Source organism: Sinocyclocheilus grahami, unplaced genomic scaffold (genome assembly GCF_001515645.1).
Source record: "Sinocyclocheilus grahami isolate Dianchi unplaced genomic scaffold, SAMN03320097.WGS_v1.1 scaffold440.1, whole genome shotgun sequence".
NCBI classification, from domain to species: Eukaryota; Metazoa; Chordata; class Actinopteri; order Cypriniformes; family Cyprinidae; genus Sinocyclocheilus; species Sinocyclocheilus grahami.
Genome location: NW_015505619.1, coordinates 1763468 through 1784175, shown reverse-complemented (window position 1 = coordinate 1784175; position 20708 = coordinate 1763468). Strand labels below are relative to the sequence as shown.

General features: G+C 36.1%; 1 long non-coding RNA gene across 1 annotated transcript in view; it reads left to right on the top strand.

Annotated features, from left to right (window-relative positions):
- The first annotated feature begins 1181 nt into the window (after positions 1-1181).
- Positions 1182-20708, top strand: part of LOC107552095 (uncharacterized) — a 37134-nt gene continuing 17607 nt past the window's right edge. The window contains exons 1-2 of the long non-coding RNA XR_001604832.1: positions 1182-1388; positions 5829-5900. This is a non-coding gene — a long non-coding RNA (uncharacterized lncRNA). The remainder of the gene's footprint in view (positions 1389-5828; positions 5901-20708) is intronic.

Sequence of the window (20708 nt, the reverse complement as noted above, 5' to 3'; positions counted from 1 at the left end):
GTGGTCCAGCTATGAAATTACAGAGGGCCAAGCAATAGTAAATCAATGAGGGAGTAATTTCGAATGACAGAAAAATTTACCAATCATATCTTTCCTCTAAATGGGGGGGCCTTGTTATCACTAACTTTATGACAAGTTCTGTCCGCTGTGGGGATCTCTCGGAAAAAAAAAAAATATGCTGATAAACTAACTTGCTATTATTCACATCACGATGGAAGCCGCAAATAACGTAAGTGAGGACATTTACTAGGCTTTTTTGTCATGAAGTGTCTGTCACTAATTTGTTGTGTGTCAGCGCTGTTTCTATAGTCTGTTTCTAACATTTGAGCAGATATGGTATTGTTTTAAAACCACATTTTTATTTTATACATCTGTTTCCCCCTAGTTTAAACTTTCACTTGAAATGCCTGTGAGCTCAGACATTAGACAGTTCCGCGGCGTGATTGTAATATAATATAATATAATATAATATTCACACAAACACACACACAATTATCAGTACATATACAAGGAATATAAGAATACATATCAATATATTGAACAGTGCATAGCTTATGTTTATTATTTTTTACATTAAATTGATGAGCTTGCATCAGTGTTATTTTAATATTATTATAGTTTTATTAATATTTTGAATTGTTTTCATTTTTATGCATTCTATTTTTATATATTCTTAACTTTAAAGTTTCAGTAATTTTGATGTGTGCTTTGTCATTTATCTGCAACATTAACTACAACTAACACTGAAATAAAAATGAATACACAATGGATATTTATATATATATTAATGAAATGAATACAAAATGGAAACACACACACACACACACACACACACACACACACTTTGTACTTTTGCTTTGGTTGAGTTTTTTTTATATATTTTTTTTGTTAAAGTAAATTTTATTTCGAGTAACGAATTTTTATTGTTTTAATTTTAGTCAAATATAATATCGCTGACTTGCATGCATTAAACACTGAACCTGGACTATTAAGCTTTTCATCTGTAAAGACTTGTTGAAACTTGATGCACCTGCATCCTCTCTCTCTCTCTCTCTCTCTCTCTCTCTCTCTCTCTCTCTCTCGACAGGTGGCGCTGTGTGTTTGGTAATAATAGAGTTAAAGGGGCGGAGCAGAAGGACTGTCACACACACACACACACACACACACACACGCACGCACCGCAGGCCTTCAGAACGCGTTGACTCTCCAAACACACACACCCACACTCTCTCTCTCTCTCTCTCTCGCTGAAGAGCCCAGCATCTATGGCATAAGCATCCTCCTCCTCATCTTCCCATCAGCGCGTGCACGAGCGCTCAGCATCATCACTGACAGCAGCGCGAGGGATTCTCACACAATGAAAGAAACGCGCGCAGCTTCATCTGAAGGTAAGAGCTGGAGTTCAGATCAGCATCAGACTGCTGGAATGAACCAGTGATACAGCGCTGTGATTCTGCATGTGTGTTTCATGGACCAGCAGCAAAGGCGGCTTGCTTTCCTCTCGAGACTCTACAGATTGTATAATACAGGTGTTCTGATCCAGAGCTGATCTATAGCAGCATGTTTAGGCAGGACGTTAGTGTTGCGCTGCTTCTGTCCTCCTAAATTTAGGAAAAGAGTCACTGGAAACGCCAGTTTTCACTTTCTAAACAGTTACAGGTGTGCAAACGTCGAAACTGCTATCAGAAATGTTGCAATCAATATTTGACTCCCATATGCTGTTTTCATGTTGCTATATAGTTTGTTGTTACTGTTGGTTAAATTACAGTTATTGTCTTTTTTTATTATTAGTATCAAGTTTGTAATGTTGCATGTGGTAACTAAATCAATTTATTAAACACTTTAGTCATGAGCAGATGGTTTTGATGCATGTTGTTGATGCATGATTTTTGGTTAATTGAGATTATAATGTTTGGTTAATAGACCTATATTTTGTTTTTAATCTTTATTCGTTCAAGTTTTTTGTTCACAAAGTACCTTCCATGAGTAGGTAGAAGATTGACAGATATTACGGCGAACAATGCGATATAGATGTCTGTGTCAAACATTTTATTGTGTAATTTGTATAGTTGTACATTTGACTGCTTAATTTGTAGTTGCTTTGGATAAAAAAAGTATCTGACAAATACATAAACGTAGAGCCACAAGTGCACAACACATACCGTGATGTACAACAGTATAGGTCTGAAATGAATAAAATGTATAAATACAATTATAATGCATAAAACAAAAGTAGAAATATAATGCATTTAATTTCACCTCAAAGCTAACATAAAGAATACTTTTTGTGATCTGTGTTGGTTTGAGGAGGATGGAGTCTCACTCCACTCGCGATCTGTTTGTGATTTGTTGTATTTGTGTAGGGTCGCCGTGATTTTGCCAAGTAAGACATCTTTTGTTGATCCTGGATCAACATAACTGTCCAAAAATATAGACTAAACCCAATCCCTACCCCTAAACCTAACCCTACCCATAATTTATTCCTAAATTCAGTGTGAAATGATAGCTGATTAACAAGGGTGTAGAAGCCCCTAACCCTGATCGTAAGCCTAAAACAGACATTTCCTGAAAAGTTTTCCCTCAATTCTGATTGGTTAATTGGAGTGATGTTCCAGGATCAACAAGGATGTTGATCCAGGAACGTGTTGTACTTGGTGAAATCACGCTCACAATTTGTGTAGATATACAGACCCATAGAGTTGATTTGAACTGCTGGCAAAATGATGGGAATTGCTGGAGAAGTCCATATTAAACATTTCATTCTGTTATTGGAAACTAAATGTAGTCAGTAGATGGTTGACTTCTGCCCTGAGGTGTTGCGGTATCATATACTTTAAATTTTTTAATAAATTGGCTTAAACATGTTTCTTTCTTGTCAAAGAGTTTGATTGACACCTTTAAATGAGGAGTGATTAGGCTGTTTGGCATTGAACTGCTGTAGATGCATGTCATTATTTAAACGTGATCGATGTTGATTTGAAGAAGATGGAGTCTCAGCGTTTCTGTCGGTTAAATCAAGCTGCTTTCTTCCCTCACAAGCAATCAAGACAGTAGTAATCGTGTGTAGCAGTGCTGATCTGATTCATTGTGTTGAAATCTATTAATTGATTTGTTCAGGTGATAAGCTCTGATTTACCTGGTTAGTCCATGTCTGTCAGGGGCTGTGATGAATTATTGATGCTGTAGACTCACAGCTCAGTGACTGTTCAGATGAATATAGTGCTGCTGATTGACAAACTCGTGACCTTTGTGGCCATCAGGTTGTCGCGCAGGTCAGTTTATGTCTCATTCGCTGGAATTTCTCTGTCAGAAAATGTTCCAAATCATTCAAACGAAAAGTCGTCTTTAAATATTTGCTAAAACATTTTTTTTCAGATATTATACTGTGCCACTAATTGCCACTTAGTGATGTTAAAGCTTGTTCATCTAACGCTGTCAATCACTCCTAAAATTTAGAGTCAAAAGTCTAATTACACAGATGTGTTTGATGAAACGTTTGCTTATATCTGCAGCCTAATGCTTTCAATTTACATTTTCAACAATGAGCTTACATATTTAGAAGTTTGTAAAATCACACAGATGGTTAAAATTGCTGCCAGACCTTCAGCTCTGTGGTGACTAGACGGGCAGAAGAATGAGACTAATTAAATGGAGATCTGTCTTGGAAAGGACATTAATTGAGCGCTGTAGTCATGTTGACTCTGGTCTTTAGGTCTTTAGGCTTCAGTAAGTGTTGGAGATCTTTAGATCCAGCCCAGATTTCACACAGAACGCAGAACAGAACTTCTGCAGAGATGCAGCACATGAACGAGCGACTTTGCACTCGTCTGTGTTTGAACGGAATTCAGAAGAGACGAGTGAATCTAATCGAATCTAACAAAACCTGTTTGAGGCATATTTCACAACAAAATCACAAAAATGCATTCAACAAAGCCTGTTTTTAGGACATGACCCTGGAGTAGGGTTGTGATGGTGAGGAAATTTTCCCACCGGTTAATCGATGAGTGACAACACCGGTAATACCGGTATCACCGTTGGGGTGGTGGTGGTGGTGGTGGTGTCAGTTCGTTTGAGTTTCCCTTTTTTCTTCGCTTTCAAATGGCTTGTAAAAGTGCCGCAATTCGGCGTCAAGCAATTGTTTGTTTGAGTTTTCCCACTTTTCCTCAGATTTCTTGACTTTCAAATAGCTTGAAAAAGCGCGGTGCACGTTTTACTTTCACTTTCAAATGAGGGGCTATTCAGCATTGATTCAATTCAAGCAGATTGTATAATACAGGTGTTCTGATCCAGAGCTGATCTATAGCAGCATGTTTAGGCAGGACATTAGTGTTGCGCTGCTTCTGTCCTCCTAAATTTAGGAAAAGAGTCACTGGAAACGCCAGTTTTCACTTTCTAAACAGTTACAGGTGTGCAAACGTCGAAACTACAAGCAACAACAATGTCAAGCTCAGAACTTTTTTTTAACAAAACGATTAAAAATACACCATATATGCCTATGCCTAATAAAATAACAAATTACTTGGGCTACACAAAGTTTAAATAGGTATATAAAACTGAAAATCAGCAAACACTGTGGAACCAAATAAATAAGAAACATAGAATGTTTATTAGCAAAACGAATAAGAAAGCTTGGAGGCACGGCATATACACCTTGATGTAAAATTAAATAAATAAAATGCACAAAGTTTAAATAAAGTAATCAGCAAACACTGTGGAACCAAATAAATAAGAAATGAATGTTTGATGAAATGAATGCCAAACAGGCGCCTTTGCATTTCCTTTCTAAACAATCTTCTGCCATCGTCTTGTCTTTCTCACCTCACTCTTGTCCGTCAGCTCGACTCACTCTCTTCACGTGATAAATAAAATATGATTCCTGCTCCGTGGTGCACTGTCGTTCGCGCACGGTTCGGCACGCTGCATTGAGCATTTCGTTTTTAAAAGTATCTGTCCTCTAACTGAACTAGGCTAAAAGATTTTTGTTACTATGAAAAAAATCAAAACGACGGTGGGGGGCAGTGCCGCGTTAGGCAAATTACAGAACCGCTGTTGCGGCTTAACACCGGTATAACCTAAAACCGTCTATTGCAGCAAGCCTACCCTGGAGCACAAAAGCAGTCTTAAGTGGCACGGGTATATTTGTAGCAATAGCCAACAATACATTGTATGGGTCAAAATTATCTTTTTTTTTAATTATTATTATTTATTTTATGCCAAAAATCATTAGGATATTAAGTAAAGATCATATTCTATGAAGATATTTTGTAAATTTCCTACTGTAAATATATGAAAATGTAATTTTTGATTAGCATTGCTAAGGACTTCATTTGGACAACTTTAAAGGCGATTTTCTCAATATTTAGATATTTTGCACCCTCATATTGCAGATTTTCAAATAGGCTAGTTGTACAGAATCTCGGCCAAATATTGTCCTATCCTAACAAACCTTACATCAATAGAAAGCTTATTTGTTCAGCTTTCAGTTGATGTATAAATCTCAATTTCAAAAAAATTACCCTTATGACTGGTTTTGTGGTCCAGGGTCATATATAATTTTTATTTATAATTTATAACATGTACATTTTGGTGGTAATTGTGTTTCTATGCACTGTTATTCTTCTGTGTTAATAACAGTTGATGCTGCTGCTCTGGAAATCATTTATGGCTACAGAACTGATTTATTGTCTTTGAGAGGTCGTTAAAAACAGGTTCATGCTGACTTGACATTGAAAACCATGTTAAGTGTCCCTGTGTCCTCTGAGCAGCGCTCTCTAAACTCATCTGATTAATGACTTATTCATGATGGACGTTTCTCATTTCTTTAACAGGTGGCGTGTGATTTAGAGGAGAAAAGCGCACGACTGTCCTATATGATGTGCATCGATCAGAGACGCTGTGTGGTGAGTAGTTTTGAAATTGAGCAAGATTTTACAGATACAGATGTCCTGTATCAGTGCTTTAGTGATTTAATGTTGAAGATTATTATGATTAGAAATCAAACAGAGACAGCAGTTGAATTTATTTTCTGTGCAGATGTTGTCCACACAGTTTAAGTTGTATTAAACCCGGATGTTGTGGATGTGGTTTGTGCTCTCGAGGCCTTTATGAAGATGATGGATGTGGTTCTTTGAAGATGGTGTTGTGGCTGAGATCTCACACTGGGATCCCCGCTGTGTGACAGTCTCAGAGGAGCCTGTTCTTTTGCCTCTTACATCCAGACAGCTTAATTGGCACATGTCAGGATTTATAGATGGAGATTAAAGGGAAAACCCAAGTTGCATTGCATGGAAAAGCGTGAGATCTGCAATGTCAGCAGCGAGTCGGATTCGGAAAATTAGTTTGTCACTACAACATTATGAATTCTAATACAATATTAATGCATGTTTATCACGTTGTGAGTAATTTTGTGTTATTAATGGAGTCTCAATATAGTTATTTTTTGTTGGAAATCGAATGAATAAGTAGTTAATGTATCAAATAACTACATAAGACCCTAATTTGCATAATCCAGTGGCTGATTTACTTTGCAAGTGTTTATTCTAATTGGGAAAAGGCTCATTGGAAATATGTGCATGTGATGACATTTCTGCAAAATTATATTGCATTGCTTCTTGCACGTTTTGAGACCCAGATGTCAAATGAGCGGTGCTAAAAGCATGTTCAGTTTTATCTGAAACAGCTGAACAGTATCTGCTGAAATAACAATGTAATTTCATTTTGCTTCAAGTCTTAGTGCTCTTTTATTTTTGTGACTTTAAATGCTCAACATTGCAATTGCAATGCTGTACCAGGTGAGCTTACAAGCAAGTTTACTAGGCCTATGTCAGAACAGCCAAACGTCTAGAGCTAGTTATGTGATGCAAACATCAAAATGTATTAGTTCACAAATCATGCACTATGAAAAAAACATTTTGAGGTCATAACTAGTGGTCGCCAATGCCGATATATCGGCCGATATTTGGCATTTTTCAAATATCGGCATTGGCCGATGCGTTCGTGGCGGGACTTTTATTTTGACGGCACTGAGAATGGCAGTGCCTGAGCACACAGTGCTCACATTCTCTCTCTTATTCACTGTTGTTCTGTCTAATACGGATAGATGTCTAATACGGTCTAGGATAGATGTCTAATATGGTCTACTAATCAAATAGAACGGTTAAACAAAGGAATTAAAATGTATACAAAAAGTATTATAACGATTGCTTTTATATTATTAGTAATAGAAAGGCAAACATTATAATACTTTCTTGTTTGTCGTCAGCATTCAGCAAATATGAATTTATATAATTGAAACAAATCTTTGAATGACTAATGAGCATTTAATTTCACAAACCTTGCAAACTTAGTCGGATCAAGCTGTGAGATCTTGTGAAGTGTGAATTGAATGCGGACAGGAGGAGAGTTCAGCTTCACTGAGATGCGCTATCGACAAACTTTAACTCGTGATTTCAAATTATGCTGTGCTGTATGCATTCACCCACTGCCATATGCATGTCATTTCCACTGTGTGCTTTATGTAAAATGAGTGTTAACTTGATTTTATATGAAAAAATATGATTCCCAATCCCAATGCACAGACTTCCCAGAATACTGAGTGCCCTGTTGGTTACAGTGTTTACTTCCTTTTTAATTATATTTTTATTAAATATTTATTTATTTGTGATATACTTTGTCATCTAAAGTATAAGTATGTTTATTTAACATAATTATTTTTTTAATCCATTTTCAAATGATTTAAAATTTCTTAAATATCAATTAAATTAAATAAAATTATATCGGCCATCGACCACCCTGGTTTCCAAGATATCGGCATCGGCTGTCAAAAAAAACAATATCGGTCGACCGCTAGTCATAACATAGTATTATGCATGAAAATAACTCTTTATTAATATATATTTTGCCACTGTAATTATAATTTTTGTGAAAAAGAATAAAAGCTATTGGTGTTTTACTGCTACTAGAGTTTATATCAGCAGGAAACTGTTGTGAATTGTAATTATAGGTATGTTTTTGCAGTTATTCAAAATGTAAATGACAGTACATTTTTCCAATAAGAAAATGTTGCTCAATTCTCAGTTGATTGTTTGAGCCTTTATGAGATTTGAACCCAGGATCCTTGAGTTACCAGGCCAAGGTTATGAATCACTGTGCTAAAAACACTTCATTCATATGCTAATTATGATACTATCGCAAATTAATTAGGTGTTAATGGTAAAACTAATTAATATTGATATCCAGTTTCTATTTCATGTCTTCTCTATTATGAGGGTTCTTACATCATCTAGGTTTTGGGGTGATTTGAGACATCTAAATTCAAACCTATTTTTACTTGAATCTTAACATTTCCTGCAATTATCATCTCAGTGGTTTTGTTAAGAACTGGTTTGATTATCTAATGTCTTTATCAATATTCAGGTGTTTCAGTTTTTAAAGAGCTTGTACGTTGATTGAGGTTTAACAGAGGAAATCTCCTGTTTAACCTCCAGTAACCTCGTTCATCTCCTGAGATGGCCAGTATTTTCTGAAATGCTAAAATCACACCAGCATGCAAGCTGTTCTTTTACACTCAGAAAATACGAATCACCGTGAAGTGGATGTTTTTTTTTTCAGATTAGACGTGCCCAATCCAGCTCCTGGAAATCTTTCCCGCTGAGTTGCAGGCCTCCAAAAAATCTGCCTGTAATTTTCAGGCAAACCTGCGGAGCTTGATTATCTGGTTCTGCTGTTTCATTGGATTTGAAACTGAACGATGAAAGAACATGATGCTGCCTTAAAGTCAATGCAGAATTATTGTATTTACAAAGTGAATGGCACCACAAAGTAAAAAAGTCATTTATATATTAGATAATACATTATTATGGTCATAGATGTTTCAGTTTGCTTCAGAATTGGGAAAAATAAGCGATTTTACAAGGGAACAAAAAGTAATATTTGCATGTAATCTAGTAGCCCTGCTGAAAAATAGCTTAAACTAACCTAAAGTGATCGTCTGGTCTCCCAAACTGGTCTGTTTTGCTGGATTTAGATGGGGTTAGACCAGCTAAACATCAGCTTGACCAGCATAAACCACCTTAGACTGGTTTATTATTATAATTGTTTCCCCTAAGTAGTCATCTTTGAGAACGAGGAGTGTTTTTTCTATCAGAAAACAAAGGTGGTAAGGCCACGTTTTCTCAAATAGTTTATACGTGGGTTTCCATCCGTTCTAGGTCAGTATCTCAGATGCTTGTCTATTATAGTATATGTAATCAGTGTGAATAAAGTAACATTTGCACCCTGTTCACTTTAAGGAGCTGCCGGCTAAAGGTTAATTGCTTTTGCTAATGTTATTGGAGCACCCTTCTAGAACTGGGTCGTGTGTGCTCCTTACAAGATGGCCTTTGTGGAAAGAGTGGTGTCTAACTTCATTCCTCAGAAGATTTAATCGAAAGTACCGCGCTCAAGGTACTGTTTCCTGCATTCGTTGTCGTAGTTTGTGCAGAAATACAAAATTCTGTCATTTGCTCACCATCACGTTGTTCCAAACCGGTTTGAATTTCTTTTTTCTTTGAAAACAAAATGACTCGGTCTGAGGCTTTCAGACTTAAAAGGAAAGAGATGCAAAAGGAACATAGATCTAGTCCGTAATACTTTTAACGTGAGAAAACAAAGAAACAAAGTGCACTACTTTTATGACACTTTTGAACTTCTTTGAAAATCTTCCACAGGAGAAAGAAAGTCCTGCAGGGTTAGAATGAACAAACGATGACCGAATCATTTTTGATTCATCTATTCCCTTATTTCAAGGCAGACTTTGCACTATTTTGTTTCCAGCACTGTGCTGAACAGACCAGCGTCTTGAACTCATTCAGAGGTTGCTGACAGCATCTGGACTTCTGTGTGCATGACTGCAGCGTTGCGTTAAATAGGCCAGTTGTGAATGAAAATCGATGGTGACGCTTGCGCTTTTGTTTACTCATCTGAAAACGAAGGACTTAAGTTTGCTTGCAGAGCCAATTTACTTATAGATCTTGTGCAGCATGCGGATTAATTTAATTTGTCTGAATATTTGGCCACAACAGACCAGACCACTCGGTTTGATGTTTAATAAGTGAAATAAACAAATGCAGTGATCCACTGATATTCATCTGTTGATGAATCTGTATTTACTTTGTAGATGCATGATGCAGTAAAAAGCCTTTTTCTGGCCTGGTGCATCATGTGAAGAAGGACACACATTTTCAGAAATGCTAGTTTTTTTTTTTCATCCATCAAAAACATGACTCACATTTGCTAGTGAGTAAACTTCATTTGAAAACAAAGCTTGAATGGTTTGTTTGCTGTGAGTAATTGTGTAAATGTGTTTGTTTGGAAGCAGCAATATGTGACTGGATACGGATGCAGCCACTGTAGAGAATATTATAGTTAGATTTATTATTTAACTGTAGACCTTTGCAGTGTACATTTGAAAGGTTAAGCTATATAGGAGCCAGTTTTATTTGATTTGGTCATGTAGCAGTTAACGATTGTTTAATTTATTGATATGTAGTCTTATAAAATTCTTTACTTGCATTGATATTCTGACATCAGTGGAAGAAATGAATTAATAAACGAACACCTATGATATATACATCCATTCTTTCCTTTGTTTCATGTTGCCTTAAACATACCTAAAAATGACCCATAATTTTTTTTCCAGAATTGTTTAAATTTAGTAATGAGGTTCATTTTATGCAAAAGGTTTATATTTTAATATTGCTTTCATAATGCTTGCACTGCAAGACATTTTCAAAGTTGTAAGTAAAACAAAGATTATTGGTGTAGGTTTTACAAGAAAATACTCTTTCAGTCTACTTCAAAATTTCATGTTTAATTTACTGTCACTTGCCATTTCTTTGTGATTATTTGTGAAATTTACTAGAATTTCTGAGCCATTTATTTCAGTGTGTGTGGTAGAGGTAAATTATTTAAAAAAAAAAATTACTATTGAAATATGAGATTAGTTTGATAAACCATTGCCATTGAATGTGCCTAAATGATCTGTATGTTTAAAAAAAAAATCACACTTTTGCTAAACATGTTCAGATTGTTGGCACTTTTTGCTCATTAGAGTTCTTGTATGTAAACAGAGGCTCAGATTCTGATGCAGTTGCATGTGTTTATATCACGAAGCACATCTGTGCTCATGGTCACCCATCTGGACGACTGCTTCACGTGTGCGAGTCGTGCATATCCAGGTCTGACAGATTCATTGTTCTGTGTGAGAATCCATGCAGATGCATTTATAACGTTCATGTTATGTTGCAAATGCAACTATGAATATAGTCTTGGCTAAAGAGCACTGTTCGGTCTTGCACAACATGAGTGACTTTTGATTCAACGTTAAATGTCATATTTAACACCTCTGCCAGGATAAGATGTTTAATTAACTGCAAGTATATTCTCTATGCCAGAAAAGCATTCAATATGTGCTGGTTGTCGGTGGTGAAAGGGTTACAGCGGTGAGCGTGAAGTGCCCCGTCAGTGAACTGGGCTCATAACCTGTCGGTGCGCTGCACTCTGTCTGACCTCTCTGTGAGTCGAGGGCGCTAACCATGCATGAAGCAACATGAATTCCTAATGAAATATTTAAAATGGTTTGGGAAATCGGCTCCCCGTTTAAGTGCTTGGAAGCATTCTCACTCTGACTCTCTGCTTTTGACACAGTGGAATGAGAGATTGTTTTTAAAAGCACTTGTGTTGCTTTGAGGCTGGGTGTTTATAGTAAAAAAAAATAAAAATATATTTTCCTGCTTTTTGACAATATTCTATGTAACTCAAGGGACCATTGAGTGTAAAGCAGGAATTCTCAAACATTTTTGATTATCTGAGCCTTTTTGACTTAAAATATTTACTTTAAGTCCACCTGAGATTTTAATTTAATGTTTTAATAATTAACAACACTTTTGCATGTTTGCAGTTCTTTGATATCGGTTAATGGTCACAAATAAAATATTGAATATTTTTAATAAATATTTTTCATTTTCACGTTTTAGATTTTTGTTTATTTATTTTAAAATTTTTAATTTATATGATTTTATTATTAGCTGTTCACTTATTAAATCAATTAATTAATTAATTATTAAACACTGAATCCCATTTTGGAAAACCCTTATTCAGAAAAACCCTCATTTCAAGTAGATTAAAATATTTTATGCAAGGCATAAATGACAGTAAGTTTAATTAAAGATAATTAAGAAATGATTGTAAACTAATCTATGACAGTTTATTGGCCAGATAAAATGTGCATTAAAAGCATTATATCGCCAGTGCAATCATCTTTAATGTTTTGTGATTATTAAATATAATATATTACATTATATTCATTAATTATATAAATAATTTATTATATTGTTTATATTTCATTATAATAAATATAATTAAATATTGCCCAGCCCTAAAAAGCACACACCTTAAGGTTAAATTTTGAAAGTGTCATTAAAATTTAGCATTAAATGAATAGATTGCATTTTTAAAAATGCAAAATACATTGCATATTGAAAACTCATCTCCATAAATTCAAATGAGTCCATCTCCAATATTAGCTGAGGAATATTTCCAGTGACATTTATTCTTTGACTGGACTAATATAAAGTCAGCTCGTATTAAAATCACATGAGAGTGAGATGTTGGATGCAGTTAGATGGAGGTGAAGGTGTGTTATGGGTGGTTAGATGGGAATGCAATGAGACAGCTCCGTCCTGTCGTCTCTGGTTTCCACCCGTGGGGTTAAACGCCCGTGGCAGCGCAGCTGGAGGACTGGCATCGTTTCAGTAGATCTTGGAATAGACGTGTGTTTCTGGTCATATAGAGATCTCAAATGTCACTGCAAACTGACGCTACTTTGATGATCGTAAGGTTTTTTAGCAGCATTTTCAGTCTTAAACTAGTGCGACTGCTCTGGATTGTGTGCTTAAAACTTCTGCCGTCTGCGTTCAGTTTGAATGAATGTTTCCTACATCTTTCAGCATTAAAACCACACCAGACTAATATGAGACTGGTGTGACATTACTCTGTGCGTATGTGATCAAGTCAGACTTAAAAGAAATATGCAAACTGATGAAGTTAATAAAGAGTGACGCCTCAATTTTGAGTTAAATGTTATTGGGTTTATGGTTTGACTATAAGAGTAGCAGTTGAATGAAAAGTGACACTGCCCTGTATTTATGTGATCATGCATTTATTTAACCTTTTGCAGTATGTGTAAGATATTTAGCACCTAAACAAGATATAATAATGTTACTCATCGCATAACAGACTCTGTTCCTAAAATCTCATGTTTCCTCCTCCAGCATCAGTGAGTGTTTGCACAAGTTTTATGAGTTTCTCTGTTGTCAAAGTGACGAAACTGGATCTCAACATCAGAAAGTCACTGTGGTTGAGAAGAACTCAAACTTCAAAAGAAGATGTGCTGAGCATGCTGGGAAACCAAATAGCTTAGAGGGCGTGTAGGATTTTTTCTTTACTGCTCTGAATAAACCAAGAGTCCTGCACAGCGATCACAAAACATACAAACAGACGCTGGCACTCGAAGAGTGTCTTTTAAGGCATTAGTTTTTCATGTGGTGTATATGTACAGTACATTTCTGGCTGGTTTTAGAGGCATATTGGTAAACTGAGAAGTATTCAGACAAAGACCAGCAATCCAGTTTCCACAAAAATATTAAGCAGAGAGGTGGTTTCCAACATTTATAATAAGAAGAACTGTTCAAAAAATTAGAATGATTTCTGAAGGATCATGTGACACCTGAGACTGGAGTAATGATGCTGAAAATTCAGCTTTGATCACAGGAATACATTTGAAATGTATTCACATAGAGAAGATTTATTTTAAATTGTAATTTCACAATATTAGTGTTTTTCTGGATTTTTAATCAAAGAAATGCAGCCTTGGTGAGCAGAAGAGACTTCTTTTAAAACATTAAAACATCTAAATGATTCCAAACTATTGACCAGTAGCTCTGAGAGGAATCACAACATAAAACGTCAATTCAATGTATATATATATAAATATATATATATATATCAAATATAATTTTGTAAACTGCATAAACAATTATGAACAAAACAGCATCATGTATTTATGCTTTGCTTAATACAGAGCCAAATCGCCGTTCACACAGATTGCATTTAAAAACATATGAGATTTTCTAAACGTTTTCTAAACGTTTAAACTGTTGTAACTTTGCATGGCTTTCTTTGCGTCTCTTGCATGAGACGCGAGTGGAGCAGTCATATTTGTCCGTCTAAAAAATGTGCTGAATTTGCGTTCTGTGTGAATGGCTTGGTTTCAGTTTTAACCTAATTAAGATGATCTATGCATTGAGCTACTATATTTCTCTAATATTTTGAACGAATATCGGAGCAGCGGCGTGTCTCGTGGGCTAGACTAACAAAACATTAAAATGCAACAACGTCACTTACAGCATCATGTGAGTCACTGATGACGCTTCCTGACGCACTCCTAACATTCGATTGTACCATTTTTGCAATCAAATGCAATTGTTTATTTTAAATTCGACTAATATTCATTTTTTTATTCACAATCTCCTCGTTGCAGGCAGGCATTACAGCTCGTGTTTGTGTGTGTCTGTCTGCGTCACTCATAACAAGTGCCTATATCGTGTATTGAAATTTTTTTCTATCGTTATCGATGAAGGTGTACCGTCGATAAATATCGATACCGTTTTATCGCCCAGGCCTAATTCAATGCAATATATATATATATATATATATATATATCAAATATAATTTTGTAAACTGCATAAACAATTATGAACAAAACAGCATCATGTATTTATGCTTTGCTTAATACAGAGCCAAATCGCCGTTCACACAGATTGCATTTAAAAACATATGAGATTTTCTAAACGTTTTCTAAACGTTTAAACTGTTGTAACTTTGCATGGCTTTCTTTGCGTCTCTTGCATGAGACGCGAGTGGAGCAGTCATATTTGTCCGTCTAAAAAATGTGCTGAATTTGCGTTCTGTGTGAATGGCTTGGTTTCAGTTTTAACCTAATTAAGATGATCTATGCATTGAGCTACTATATTTCTCTAATATTTTGAACGAATATCGGAGCAGCGGCGTGTCTCGTGGGCTAGACTAACAAAACATTAAAATGCAACAACGTCACTTACAGCATCATGTGAGTCACTGATGACGCTTCCTGACGCACACCTAACATTCGATTGTACCATTTTTGCAATCAAATGCAATTGTTTATTTTAAATTCGACTAATATTCATTTTTTTATTCACAATCTCCTCGTTGCAGGCAGGCATTACAGCTCGTGTTTGTGTGTGTCTGTCTGCGTCACTCATAACAAGTGCCTATATCGTGTATTGAAATTTTTTTCTATCGTTATCGATGAAGGTGTACCGTCGATAAATATCGATACCGTTTTATCGCCCAGGCCTAATTCAATGCACATGTATAATTTTTTTCCACCAAAGCTTTTACTTTGTGATTCATCTCAGAGTTGGTTGCTTTTTAAGTATATTTGCTTGAACAGCGGCTGAAGGCAGGCGTTACTGTCTGTGTCTGGTGTTTCCAGTGGTCAGTGGACTGATCAGGACACCACACTCCTACACAACTGCAGCGCTGCACAATCTCACTGCTGACTACAATGTTGATTAAAGCTGACATTGTAATAATACCGCTTCACCGGGCGGCCGGCGGTGCAGGTGCTGCTGACGGTAGACTGTAGACAGGAAGCCGAATGATGCTCTTTTCTTTCCTTTCTTCTCTGCTGCTGTCCTGCATCATTATCATACACCATCCTAAAGACTAAGAGAAACAGGATATATTAGACCTGGGCGGGATGACTGTATGCAGCCTACTGTGCAACACAGCTATAGTGTTTATATCACAGAAGATCAGTGGGCAGAAATTACATGGAAGTCATTATTTTCAGTGCAAGTTGGCAATTTACAGTCACGCAGTACGATTGTGAAATGTTTAAGGATGCAATACTAATAGGAGTGAAGTCAGTGGAGGTCACACGAGATACTGTTGGCAAGATGAAGGTTAATGTGACTGTGAGTGATCTCAGTGTTTTATATGATTCGTTTCTGCCCACATACAGCAGTACAATAAAAATTGATGCATAAAAAAACCTCTTAAAACGTGATGCATTCATGAGTTTGATTCATGCACTTCATCTTAGTCATATTATGGAGTACCATATTTTACAGAATATAAGTCATGTTTCTTTTATCATCTGAAATGCAATTAACATCAAGCATGCAAAACATTTGGATTGGTGCTGAATGAGAGAAGTACGTGTGCATAAGTTTATTTGTATAGTGCATTTCCCACACGGCAGCAGATTCAGTTTCGCTTGAAATACATTTGTTTAGGCTTGGCTAATAGGTTTATAATGAAAGCCAAAATAATTTGTTTATTTTATACTTTTTCAAGCAAATTTCATTCCTTTTCTGTTCTGAATAATGTTGCATTTAAAGGATTTGTTGTTGAGTAGTGTAAATTTAGTCCGCTTAGTCCTGTGTCAAATGTCCATTTTAGTTTTTATCGTATTTAGTCAGCCTGTCCTGTTTTTTGTTTAGTCAAGTTTTAGTTAACTAAAAGTTTAGGAATGTTAGTCTAGTTTTAGTAAATGAAAAAGTCAAATTTTAGTCATGCTGCATAATGGTTAAACTAATGGCAATTATAATCACGATTACTCATCATGATTGTTATCATTGCATAAGTTTCAGAATTATTGCGCTTTTTTTCAACTATAAGCACAGAAAAGCTCTGATGGGGTATTTAAACTCTTGACATCTGGCAACCCCAATCATGAAAACCTTGTAAGATCTATTTTTTTTCTCTTTTTTTGTTGATGAAAATATAGAGTTTTTATTTTTTTTAAACTACATTTTAGTCTCGCCTTTTTTCGTCAGTGATATTTCATGTTGATATGATAATGTTTAGTGTTCAATGATGTTGGTGTCATTTGTGTCGTCTCGTCTCATGGAAAAACGCTTGTCGGTGAATATTTTTCATCGTAGTTTTCATGAACAAAACACTATTTCATTAACACTATTTTGAAGTTACTGTAGGTGAACTAAAAAAATTTAGTGTTTAAAATGTTAGTAATAATTTTATTTACTGTTACGTTATTTCCGAGTGTAATAATAAAATGTGACTTATTCACTGATACAACATATTTTTCCCTCAACAATGCAATTTTGACCTTGTACAGCCCAGAAAATATGGTATTATGCGCTGTTGTAATTTATACAAACACTTTCTGCAGCCCAAGGTTCATTTTTAGCAGCTAGAAAACTGATATGCGGTTAGCGTGACATTAGAATTTGGCTGTACATACACCCCTAGGGTAAATGTGTCACCTCTCGGTTGTCAGGCTTTAATGCATGTTTTAATAAACCTCATGCATATGTTGCATTAATATTTTAATTTGTGCTCCTAATGGCTCATAGTGAATGTTCCTCCTTTCCTTTGCTAGTCGCTGCATTGAGTTAGTTTACGCTGAGTTATTTGTCAAATTAGTGGTTCGGACTCGTTTGATAAGGGATCCTGTGGGGAGCCCAGTCCGGTAAGAGATTGTGAAGTGTGACTGTTATTCTCTGCTTGGCACAAAGCTGTTTCCCAAGACTCCATCACAGGCAATGTGCATTAACTTAACAGCAAGCTTGACTAATTATAAGGCTCTTTTTGCTCTATTTGCATGAGTTTTGTTTTGAGGGAGAAAAGTGTTCTGTGAAATTTGTTTTATTATGCAAATGCATTTTGTTTTCTGAATCCAACAAACAAAAATGATTAATGTATCAAATGATATATGAATATAAAATGATCTTGAAAGGATGCAGACAAACAAACATATTTGCATTCCTACAAGTTTGATTTGCATATTTGTGCTCTTGATCTCCCACGTAGCCGTATGCCAAGGAGCTTTCACTGAATAGTTTTTTTGTAGATGAGAACGTGGCTCTGAAATATTTAGTAGAGTGCATTCATATGAAGCTAATCCATAATGCAGCTTTCTCCCGCCCATATCTGCTGCTCTGAAAGTGTTTGTTATTACCAGCACTGAAATGTATTATTCAGCATCCAAATCACAAATTATTAGCCACATGTACATCTTTTTTGAATGGTAAACATCCAATTTCCTTGCAGCCGGTTTCTTTGCTGCGAGGAAACGGGGGAAAGAATTACAGTAGCGAATCTGCACATCTTAGCAAAGGCACTAATTTCACCCTTGGCTTTACACGCACTATTCCGGTGCAGTAGATTGGTGGCTCTGTTGATTAAAAAAAGGAATTACATTTGATAAAATGTCTAGAGGATGCACAGCACAGAGATGCATATCAATGTAAATCAAGGTTTAGAGGTGTTTATGTAAATTTGAGTCACTGCACATGTTTAGACGTGTGAAATCCATGCTTAAAGGAACATTTCACCCAAAAAATACATGTTCTGCTGTTACTGACTCACCATAATGTCATTCCAAACCTGTATACTGTTGTTTTCTCATTTTTAAAGAATCTTTACGTAACTTAAGCTGTTCATGGTGACTATTTCTGTAAAGGTCCGAAAAAGCCTGAGACATAAAACTAGTCCAAATAACTTGTGTGCTATATTCAAAGTCTTCTGAAGTCATACAGCATATACAGTATGTGAGGAAATTGAATAGTTCACCCAAAAAAGGAAAATTGCTGAAAATGCACTCACCCTCAGGCCATCCAAGATGTAGATGAGTTTGTTCAAATCATCAGATTTGGAGAAATGCAGCATTCCATCACAAGTTGCTCACCAATGGATGCTCTGCAGTGAATGGGTGCCGTCAGAATGAGAGTCCAAACAGCTGATAAAAACATCACAATAATCCACACCACACTTCTTGCCAAAATAATTCATAATAATGCTTCCTCCAGTGAAAAAGTCCATTCTCTGCTGTCCTCTCACATCAGAATCCACTCACATATGTGAGCCTGGACCACAAAACCAGTTATAAGTCGCACTGGTATATTTATAGCAATAGCCAACAATACATAGTATGGGTCAATATTATTGATGTTTCTTTCATGCCAAAAATCATTAGGATACATGTTCCATGAAGATATTTTGTAAATTTTCTACCGTAAATCTGTCAAAACTTAATTTTTGATTAGTAATATGCAGTGCTAAGGACTCAATTTAGACGACTTTAAAAGTGCGATTTTCTCAATATTTAGTTTTGATTTTTTTGCACCCTCAGATTCCAGTTTTTCAAATAGTTGTATCTCGGCCAAATATTGTCCGATCCTAACAAACCATACATCAATGGAAGGCCTATTTATTCAGCTTTCATGTTATGTATATATATATATATCTCAATTTCACAAAAATTTACCCTTATGACTGGTTTTGTGGTCCAGGGTCGCAACGAATACTGTTTTCGCTTGCAAACTGTGCTTAATCTGTGCATATTTCTCAGACGAGATGTCTTTTTCACTGAAGAAAGCAATATTATAAACTCGTTTTTAGCCTGAAGCAATGATTTGAAGTTAAAAACATCTTAATGGATTTGTTTCTTGCAAACACACCGTTTTTGTCTTCTTCAAAAGATGTTAACTGATGGACTGGAGTGGTGTGGATTACTTGTGGATTATTGTGATGTTTTTGTCAGCTGTTAGGACTCTCATTCTGATGGCACCCATTCACTGCAAAGGATCCATTGTTGATGAAGGATCCAAATCTGATGAAGAAACAAATTCATCTACATCTTGGATGGCCTGAGTACATTTTCAGCTAATTTTCATTTTGGGGTGAACTATTCGTTGAAGTTATTTATCTATTTAGCGTATAACCCCTGCGAGAGAATCAATGAATCAGTCCGATTTGTGAAGGAATCATTCAGGTCCGTTTTGTGAACTGGATCAACTAATTCACTGAATAGCTCCCATTTAAAAGCGAGTCATTTGTTCCTGAGTTAGACAAATCTTTCATTAACTGAAATGAGAGCATATGTCAAGATCTTCACTGAAAGTTCATTTGGCTCCATTTCTCGTTTAAAGTTATCATATGACTTCAGATGAGGCATATGGGTGCTTTTGTGACTGTGTGCCCATTCATTGCAAATGCATAGAAAATAGCGTCTAGTTCTATAGCTTTTCAGCGATGAAGTCTTCAGTGCAAGAAGGTCATCAAAGAAAGACATTTACTTTCAAATTCACTATCCCTTTAATTTACACCACTGCTAACGAACGTGTGACTTCTCGATATGTCATTCTATCCTCCTCAAGAGTTACAACGAAAATAAAAGCAAAACAAAACCCAACAGATGGACATAATTGATGTGGCACAGGCAGAAGTCTCACTTTGAGATGCTCAGAGGGAATGTTTGGAGCGAAGTGAGACCTGAGGTCATCCTAAGTGCAGCAGGAATGTCTCCGGTGTCTGCTGGGATACTGCTGCCGGTTCTTCCTGTTTGCGGTCATGTGGCAGTCATGCATTACTAGTGAAGCATAGCTAAAGACAGGAGAGCAATGCCGTCCACCGCAGATACAGCAGTACGCAGCTGTCGCGGACGCTTCTATGGTGGAGCGCTTTACAGTGTGAAGCAGCAGGAGTTGTGTTTTAGCAAAGAGGCTTAACCCTTATGAATACATTTTCTGCTTGTTTCTCCATTACTGGAGGCATCATAAGCCCGTCACACACCCCTGATCACATTTCAGCACAGCTAA